We start from the raw sequence: 10,753 nt of genomic DNA on the forward strand, positions 1-10,753 counted from the left end.
CTTGTTAACATATTCATAGTCATCTCACATATTTCCATATCATATTATCTTTTATCATATCATTCACAACTATTTATGAGATCTCAAAATGAAGTGTCATCTATTACATTCATATGGAAATTCATAGATAGTAAATTATAAGTTTTCATTTCAAGTCCAAAATGAAATACATCATAAACTAATAATTACATCATGACTAAACATAATGAACCAAAATACTAGTATATACATGGGCCCTACCAAAATACAAAAGACCAGTGAGGTGACTTTGGACAATGGCAGATCGATCGAGCTCACAAGGCACCATCAAGTCTTCATGCCGCCGATCTCCAGTACCTACACGATGGAAAACCAACGCGCTAAGCATAACGCTTAGTGGTGCATAATTTATAATAACAATAATTTAATATTTGAAACAATATATGCAACTCATAATTTCTGGGTCTTTTACATTTTTATTGCTCTTTGGAAATAATTAACATTATCGGGATCTTTTATTATTACTTATTATATTTTAAGTCTTAATTAATTTTTTTATTAGTACCCAAGAAAACCTATAACAAATTATAAAAGCTGGATGCACGGATGTATACTGGTTAGACAGCCATATGTCTATCCAAAGATATCGTCTGTGCACGAGGCCACCGTCGCACGACTACCACAGCTTGAAAAGCCAGAAATAAAGTAGGCACAATGGCCAATAAGTAGGCATATAGCCTGTAGAACAATCATACCAGACATATATTGTCGGTTTATGATTTTCTCAGAGGCGATCGCTATCTGTAGTCCCTAATTGGTATACCAATTTATCCAAACTAAATAAATAAGTCTAGGTATACTATGGGCAATTAAACATTTTTAATTAATTTAGCACTATTCACTATTACTATTTTCTAGTACTGTTCATTGGTACCATTAATTTCATATTAATAGGACATTAGTCCTAATTTACATATTCATATCATTTTTAATATTAAATTTTCCTTATGAGAATTTTAATTATCTTATATAGCATTTTTCCCATAAACCTTTCTTTAGGTTCATGTTGATGTGTTATTTTTATCTAGGAATTTGACTAGGTTAGGATGTCTATTTAGTCACACTTCCTTCATAACAATTGCTCCTCTATGTTTAAACTTGAATTTCAGTTTTTGAATCACTAGATTTGGGTTATAGAACTCAAGTTATGGTCAAAATACCAAAGGAATAGTATTTTGGGACAATTTCTGGGTTGGCAGTTTTAGTGACTAAACTTGTGCTAATAATTTGATTTGGTTAAAGGCAAAACTGGGTCAAGCGGTCTTCATGAAAAGTGTAGCCCTATGTCTAAGATTTCCATTGATGAAATTTTAGGTCATTTGGACCAGTATAGAGAGAGTTATGACCAAATGAACACGTAATGTTCATTTGGTCATTTTCTGGGTTGGCAGTTTCAGTGACCCAACTTGTGCTAACAATTTGAATTGGTTAAAGGCAAAAATGGGTTAAGTGGTCCTCATGAAAAGTGTAGCCCTATGTCTAAACTTTCCATTGGTGAAATTTTAGGTCATTTGGACCAGTATAGAGAGAGTTATGACTAAATGAACACATATTCATTTGGTCATTTTCTGGGTTGGCAGTTTCAGTGACCCAACTTGTGCTAACAATTTGAATTGGTTACAGGCAAAACTGGGTTAAGTGGTCTTCATGAAAAGTGTAGCCCTATGTCTAAACTTTCCATTGGTGAAATTTTAGGTCATTTGGACCAGTATAGAGAGAGTTATGACTAAATGAACACGTACTATTCATTTAGTCATTTTCTGGGTTGGCAGTGTTTGGTCATCCGGGTTTGGGCAGAGAATTGGTCATGATTTTGACAGAATTTGGGCAGGGTTTCTTCTTGAAAAATGAAGGTTTGGATGTCAAAAAACATCTCCAATTGGCCTCATACCAATTGGAGTTACACATTGTCAGTTAGGGTTCAACAAACACACTGGACTCATTGAGTCCCAACCTGCAGAAAATTTGACACTCCCAAAATTCAATCTCCTCCTTCTCCAAACTCCAAATAAGCATACATGTCACTTCTATTATTATCAATCTCAACACAATTAGGTCAAATTCAAAAATGTCACAAAATCCTCAATTTCAAGTGCACAACCCTAATTTCAAACATCAAATGCATATATATAACCATGAAATCAATTTCCACATATAATACCTTGTTAATTAACTTCTCTAACTAAACTAAAACCAACAAAATCGATCATTTTCATGGTTCCTCTAGGGCTTCCAAATTCAAGGGTTTCTTTCCCAAATTTTTCTTTTTAATTTCATGTAAATCTTCACTTGGTTTAGCATGATTTTCATGCTTAAAGAAGAGATTAAGAGTTTTGAGCACTAACCTTTTTGGGTGTCTTGCCAAACTTCAATTTTTTTTTGCTTCTTTTTGGTATCTATAGCTTCCTTAGGGTGTAAGGAGTATTTTTTATAAAGGAAGCTATGAGTTTTGGTGTGCGGAAGCTTGGAAAATCAAGCTTGAAAGCTTGACAAAAATGGTGGACTTGAGGGGCCAAGGTGGGCGGCACAAGGGAGAGGGAGAGAGAAAAGAAGTGGAGGAAGAAGAGGAAGGTGGTTGGGGTTTGTCTTATGTGGCTTATATATTTATATTTTTATTGTACTTAATTTTGTTTTAAATTTTCATAAGCTTATTTTTCTTTTCTTTAAATGCCATAAGTCTTTTTATTTTCATTTCTTTTCTTTTCTTTCCTTTACTTTTCTTTCTCTTCCCATTTTCCAAATTCAAATTCATAAAATTAATTTATGTTAATTATTCTATTTTCAAATTTTAATTTGACATTTAAGTCAAAATTCACCTCTAGGGGTAAAATGACCAAAGTGCCTTTCATGGTACTCATCAGGTTATTTTTATTATTTTATACCAATTTATAAATTCTCTAAACTTTAATTTATTTTTCTCTAAATTTTTTCTATATTTTCTTAACATTTATTTCTTCAATTTATGCCTCCTCACTATAGTTTAGGTGTAGTTCCAGATATTTTGACTGTCCGAACAGACATTAGTCGTCAGAATAGTAAAATGTACAGACTACCTACGGCGAGGGCGTTATAAGCAAAGCCACAGACCCGTGTAACTCTCTGCCAGAAGAAAGCCAGAAAGCCAATGGAGAAACAAAAGTACACGGGTCATGTAATTGGACCCGTGTAATCTCCAAGGACCCATGTAAGTCTCTGCCGGGCACAAGCTTGAAGAATTTTCTGAGAACAAAAGCACACGGCCCTTGTAACCATGCCCGTGTAGCCAACGCAGACCCGTGTAAGTCTCTGTGCCAATGCAAGACTCCGCAATTCCACTCCAATAAGTTACGCAGACCAGGGCCATGTAGTGACACATGGGCCGTGTACTATGCGGCAGCCAATTTTCTAACCCGAATTCCCACTCTTGTTTACTGATTCAAATCAGACTCCTAAACCTTTTTGGACTCAAAAAATGACCTAACCCTAGAACAGCCATTATAAATAGAAGCATAAAACATTGAAGAGGGAGGAGGGGGAGATCAATCCTTTTACAGCACTTTTTATGAGATTTAAAGAGGATTCACCTCTGAAATCTCACCAACCATCTTGAGGAGAAGAATATCAGCATCAAGAGGAGTTTTCCAGCTGAAGCTCCACAAGATCAAAGCTGCAAACCCTCTTTAGTTCTTTCGTTCCATTTCCTTAAACTGATTTTTATTACTTTATTTCTTCTAGACTATTTCTTTTTACTGTCTTTATTTTTGTTTATCATGATGTTTGCTGAACTCACCATGAGTGAGTAGTTTTCATATTCTGGAATTGGGAGAGTAATGCTTGTAATCATTATTATGGATAAACATTAAGTTTTATTTATTGGATTTGAGATTTGTTCCTTGATTTAATTTCTTGTGATCTTAATGCATGTTATGTATTGGTACCCACTTAGTATTGATTATAGATATTAATTGAAGGACTGAAAGGTGAAGATTAATATTAGAAATCAAGATTTTAAACCTAGGAATTTTGACCTAGACATAGGCTGATACCTTTGTGGAATTTCAAAATTGGTCAAAGACCTTAAAGGGTTTTAATTAATTTGATCACTACGAAAGTCAGGTTTAAGTTAACTAAAACGCACCCTAGGTGCCTTGAGAGAGGACTTAGGACACCTTAGGATTAATTTTCATCAAGGCAAACGATTCTCAACCCAGTAAATAAACAAGTTAACATCCATAGTAAGGTTCGAATGTGAAATCTTAATTCCGAAATTGTTTCAAAATAGATTGTTTCGTTTTAAGTTCACCATTTTAGTGTTTAATAAACAAACTTTATTCCCTCAGTATTCGATAGCCTAAACAGTCAAAACTACTATGTAGATTGGTACTTACTAATCAAATTCCTCGTGGAAATGATACTTTACTCATCACTCTATTACTTGTTAGCGATCCAAGCACTTGCGGGGTTGTAAAACCAGCGAAACAAGTTTTTGGCGCCGTTGCTGGGGATTTTGGCTTTAGTAATATCGGGTGATAGGCAATTTAGCTGATTTAGGCAATAATATTTATTATCTAATTTTATTTGATTTGTTTTATTTCTTTTCTTTTCTCTTAGGTGCTTGACTTGGTATATGACCAGAGCAAGGCTAGAAGCAAAAATTTTGGACTGTGATCTAGAGATAGACAGAACTCTGAGAGCCATCAGGAGGGAAAGGAAACACCAAGAGCACGATCAAGAAGATCTTGAAATTCCAACCATGGCAGATAATAATGACAGGCCAAGACTCTTGAGAGACTACGAAGCTCCATCTGTCCAAGGATTTCAGCTTAGTGTCACAAGACCCACAGTAGAAGCCAATAACTTTGAGCTAAACCAGCATGGCTTCAAATGATTCAACAAACCCAGTTCGGAGGTTTAGCAACAGAAGATCCACACTATCACCTCCAGTGCTTTCTTGCCCTTTGTGACAAATTGAAGATGAATGGAGTTTCTGATCAAGCCATAAGACTCAGAGCATTCCCATTCTCCGTCCGAGATAGAGCAAGGAAGTGGTTACTTTCTCAACCAGCTGGAACATTCACCACTTGGGAAAACCTCTCACAAACTTTTCTAGCAAGGTACTTCCCACATGCAAAGACTGTAAGACTGAGGCTTGAACTCAACACCTTCAGAAAAAAGGAAGGTGAATAACTCTATGATGCATGGGAAAGATAGAAGGACCTACAGAGCGAATGTCCACACCATGGCATAGAGGATTGGCTACTAGTGCAAAATTTCTATAATGGGTTAATACCCTCTACGAGGAGCACAGTAGACTTGACTGCAGAAGGTGACCTAATGGAGAAAACAGTGACACAAGCACTTAAACTTCTAGAGAGGGTGGCATACCATAATTATGAGTGGTTAAATGAAAGAGAAAATGCAAGGAGAATAGCAGGGGTCCTGAAAGTGGATGCCCTAAGCATGATAAATGCCCAATTTAATAAGCTCACAAGGAGGCTTGATAAAATGCAAGCCAACGCAGTAAGGATGAATAGTCAACATGAGGACAGCTATGGAGGAGGATTGTAACACCCTCCCGGTAACCACTCCGTACATTCTACTGCTTGGTGATCGGTCAATCCTGACATACCTAGAACGTCTAAAAATATTTAAACTAAAGTCAGAACCCTAATTAACTCAAATATTAATAAGAAAAATTTAGTAAAAATTTTAGAAATAAAATACAATCGAAGTCAACGAGTGGTGCCCAAGCGATGGGTCACGGAGGGAAGTTATGTTTCGCAACGAGGAGCCCTAGACCCGGGGGAAAAATTATAAAATAATTTTTGGGACTCCAGAGAAGGGTTATTGAGGTTCCTATGGCATTAGAATGCCAAGAAAATACCTAGAAAAATATCTCAATTCCAGATACCAATTTTGACCCGTTAAGCCAAACGGAGGGCATTTTGGTCATTTCGCCTTCTGAAGTGATTTTTGGCCGACTTGCCCAGTTGAGTAAATAATTAATATGACATCAAATATGAAGAAATATTACTAGAAATGAAAATTGAAATGAGTAGTGAAAGAAAAGAAAAGAAAATGCAAAAATAAGGCAAAAATGACATCATTTAAAAATTTGGACCAATCACACTTAAGCCATCCTTTGACTAACAATTAAAAAGACAAATGAAGACCAAATTCAACAAAGAAACCAGCAGCCATCCTCCTCCCCTTAGTGCAGCCGAAATCCCTCTTCAACACCCTCCATTGATGTTCACTCCAAAACTTCAATTTCTCCTTCATTTCACCCTAAAACGCTAGTTTCCTTTCACTAAAATTTGTTCTAGTACCTTGCATAGTCTTTTGGCAGCCAAGGAAAGGAAGAAAAGTGAGGTTTAGGGCTTTGGAAATTCTGGCCAAACAAGGTTAGTGCTACACTTAGTTCTCACTCTTTTGATTTTAGTTAAAATACCATTTTGAGTTAAGAGATTTTTAGATAATCAAGGTAAATTACATGTGTTAAGGGCACTTTCAAATTTTGGCAGCCCTATGGGAGATTAAATTTGATTGTTTAATAAACTTAGAGTGGTTGGAAATCATAATTAAGGTATTAATATGCATGGAGATTAAACTAGGTATGTTAATCAAGGTTTATGGATAAATTGATTTGAACCTTAGGGTTTGGAAAAGTGAAAAATTGAATTGGCTTAGGAAATTGTTAGAGCACATTTTAATGGTCAATTAGTGACCATTTTAGGTATGTTGACCATAAATGGGACTGAAAAACACTATGGCAAGGTGAGGTTGCAGGCTGCCCTATGGACAGCAGCATAGGGACTGAAATTTCAGTCCCTTTGCACTGCCATAACTTGGGCTGTGCTTGTCCAATTGATGTTTGGCCAATTGGACATGAAACTAGGCTTATAATGGCACATTTTTGCTGAAGAAACCATGCCCAAAAGACCAAAGCAAAGGGTCAAAACTCAGCCACAATCCGAACTCTGAAACTGCCTCAGAATTTGACCAAATGAACAGTAACTGTTCATTTGGCCATAAGTCACTGTAGATTTGGTCAATTGGTCTGACATTTTTACAGAAACAAGTTAAGACATAGACAAACAACTTTCATGAAGGAACCTACCCCAAATTATGGCCAGAACCCATTCAACCAAGTGACTCAAGTCACTGTTCATGCACTGTAGATATGGTAAATTTCTGCAGACTGCATATCCGGACAGCCTGGGTTTTTGAGCCATATCTGGAGCTACAAAACTCCAAATGGAGTGATTCAAAAAAGGAAATTCAACTAGACAAAATAAGGAACAACTTTCATGTTTTACATTTCTTCAAATTCCAACAGTAACAGTGTCCAATGGAACAGTGAAGTTGACTCACCAAAACTGAAATTTTCTGCTTGTGTGGGTTACACTTTGAAATTGCATTAACACTTAATGCCAACAAGTTTTAAACACCAAATGTGGTATGTTGGGAGTGCCAAAGGCAATGTACATATTTTTATTCCAAAAGTCAACATTTTTGTTGACCAATGATGAATAGTAACACAAAAAAGTTGAAATTCACAAATTGACGAATTTAAGAGTTTCAAATGCCCTAGTATACCTAACAAGATTGGTTTGGATAGTTTGGCATGCCAATAGGGTTCAGTTAGCAGTACTGCACATGGCAAAAATGCCATTCTGACTTTGCATTGAGACTTGGCCTTGTGCCTGATATTATTTACAGCTTGTTAGTCTCATGCACACCGAGATGCATATGTGACCGATGGTGTGACGCCCGAGGTACTAGGTACCCAAAGTGCCATCTGCTATCCATCCAAATCATCTAGTGTAGGTTACTTGGGCAACCAAATGAATGAAAATGAGCAATGTAGAAGAAATAAAGGAATGAATATACAAATACATGACAAACAAAACATGCACATGCAATACATATTTATATCTGCTATTTTCTTTTATTTTATTATTGCACCACTAAGCATTATTGCTTAGCGCGTTGCTTTTGCCACGCCAGGTACTAGAGATCCTGATCGTGAGCCCGTGAGACCTCGTGATCGGGTGAGTCCATCCGCAGCTTCTGCACCGTGTCCGTGTCACCTCACTACCTGCAGTGCATTGGTAGGGCACTAGGTGTCATTTTGTCATTTTGATATTTTGTAGCAGATTTTTCTTCATATGTAATTAAACTTGTGTAATGTATATTGATGTATATGTAAATTATGAAAATTGTATTTGTTAATGGAATAGTAAATGTTTACTTGTGATTTATATGCGAACATCACATGTGAATGATGAATGAAAATGGAAATTGAAATGTGGAAATCTTGATATTGAGTTTGGTGTTGATAATGGATGTTTGAGAAATATTGTTGAGATTTTGGATATTGGAGTTTGAGATGATGAAATAAAAATATTGGAAGTGTTTTTAACAGGTTTCGAAGAACGGTTTTCTCCATTTTTAGCCGGTACTCCGCCGCATTTTCTTTAAAAATTTTCGGAACCTTAAATAAATGATACTTTTGATAAAGGGTTTAAATAAATTGTATTTCGTAAATTATATGCAAAAGCATTGTATAAATTAATTGAGGAATATTAGAGTGTGCCGGTACACCGTGTGGCATACTTACTCGGGTATACTGTACACGGGTAAGGGGTGTCACATTTAGTGGTATCAGAGCACGGTTTAGGCGTTTCTGGGCCTAGATTGAGTCCATACCATGCATTGCATTTGTAAGAGTCGAGGTGACACTAACGCAGATCTGTCTATCTTTCTTATTTTGAATAGGATATGGACCCTTCATCTCGAGAGCCGTTGAGGAGGAAGTGGAGAGTCATGCTCCACTGCGCAGAATGAGGCTGGGGCATGAGAGAATCGCTCGCCACTCAAGCAGAGCTCAGCCTCCACAGCCATGTTTCAACAAATGGCCGACTTCTTTAGACAGATGGTGGGTAATGCGATGCAAGACCAGCACCACCACCAGCTCCACAGCAGAAATCACACTTGGAGAGACTAAGAAAATTTGGGGCAGTGGATTTCTATGGCAAGAGAGAAGATGACTCTGTTGCAGCCGAGAATTGGTTGAACAGAACCGGCAGAGTCTTAAAACAACTCCATCGCACTGCAGCGTAACTTAGAAGTCGCTATATCCTTATTACAAGACGATGCCTACGGATGGTGGGACACTGTGTCCAGTGAAGTGCAGCCAAGTCAGAATTTGGGACTTCTTCCTCTCGAGTTCAAGAAGAAATATGTGGGTACTGTATACCTGGAAGAGAGAAGAAGGGAATTCATTAACCTGAGGCAGAGACAGTTGTCAGTGGCTGAGTATGAGAAGGAGTTTGTTCGGTTAAGCCGCTATGGAAGGGAAATAGTCCCTAACGAAGCTGAAAGGTGCAAGAGATTTGAAGAGGGACTGAATGACAATATCAAGATACAGCTCACTGCCTTGGGAATCATGAATTTAGCAAGCTAGTGGAAGCTGCAATAAGGGTTGGAAAAGTGAGAATCAATGAGCGGACTGTAAGGAGAGAGACAGCAGAAGAGGGGACCAGTCAGTCTAGTTCCACCCCGGATTTGGGAAGAAGTTTAAGGGTCCTCCCGCACGCAGTTCGGTCACCACAGTGGTCGTGGTCTCGGGGGCCCAGTGCCACGCTCACCCCTAGGAGAGTCACCCACACCATCGGTGGGCGCTCTCCAGGATGGGGTTCAGGACCAGCCCAGATCTTCTCGCGTGTCCACACCGCCGAAATGGCACAAGGGGGAATGTTGGAGAGTGACTGGTGCTTGCTTGAGATGTGGGTCGACGTAACATCAATCGAGGAACCCCACGCAGAACTACTATAGCCGCTCCGACACAAGTAGATGCACTGCTCCTACACCACCAAGGGGTAGAAGGTCTGGTAAATCCGAAGCTGCAGGACCATCTCAGCGGCCTGCATCTGAGCCAGCAGAGAGGCCAGATAACAGACCACCTGCCAGAAATTATGCCTTGAGAGCTCAGGAGGAGCAAGATGCCCCGGACGTCATCAGGGGTACGTTCTCCCTCTACACTACACCTGTGCATGCATTGGTAGATCCCGGATCCACTCATTCATACATCCGCATCAATCTACCCGTAGAAAGGGGATATCGGTAGGGGAGAGTGACCAAGACATTCTGGTCACTAATCCATTGGGTCACAAAGGTGGTAGTGAACAAGGTATACAAGGATTGCCCTTTAAGGATTCAGGGTATGAATTCTGGCGACTTGATTGAGTTACCCTTCCATGAGTTTGACGTGATTTTGGGAATGGATGGTTGTCACGCCATCGCAATAGTTGATTGCAAATTGAAGAGAATTTCTTTGAAAACTAAGGGTAATGAGATCACAGTTGTAGGGGAAAGGACGATTTCTGTCCAATGTCATCTCAACCATCAAGAAGAATGATGAGAAAAGGTGTGAAGCCTACCTAGCACATTTAGTGGATACTAGGCAGGCTAAGCCAAACTTGAGTGACATACCCACAGTGAGAGACTTCCCAGAAGTATTTCCTGAAGAGTTGCCTGGTTTGCCACCAGAAAGGGAAGTCGAATTTGCTATTGAGACACCGCCTGCACAAGACCCATTTCCATTGCTCCTTATAGGATGGCACCCATGAATTGAGGGAGTTGAAAACTCAATTGCAAGAGTTGCTAGATAAGGGGTTCATACGCCCCAGTGTGTCACCATGGGGAGCTCCAGTGCTGTTCGTGAAAAAGA

At 38.6% G+C, this 10,753-nt stretch overlaps 1 non-coding gene across 1 annotated transcript; it reads right to left on the reverse strand.

Annotated features, from left to right (window-relative positions):
* Window positions 1–5,157: 5,157 nt before the first annotated feature.
* Window positions 5,158–5,264, reverse strand: LOC131176898 (small nucleolar RNA R71). The gene has a single exon (XR_009146719.1). It is a non-coding gene; the product is annotated as a small nucleolar RNA R71 (small nucleolar RNA).
* Between the last annotated feature and the right edge of the window lie 5,489 nt (window positions 5,265–10,753).

Source organism: Hevea brasiliensis, unplaced genomic scaffold (assembly GCF_030052815.1).
Source record: "Hevea brasiliensis isolate MT/VB/25A 57/8 unplaced genomic scaffold, ASM3005281v1 Scaf264, whole genome shotgun sequence".
NCBI lineage: Eukaryota > Viridiplantae > Streptophyta > Magnoliopsida > Malpighiales > Euphorbiaceae > Hevea > Hevea brasiliensis.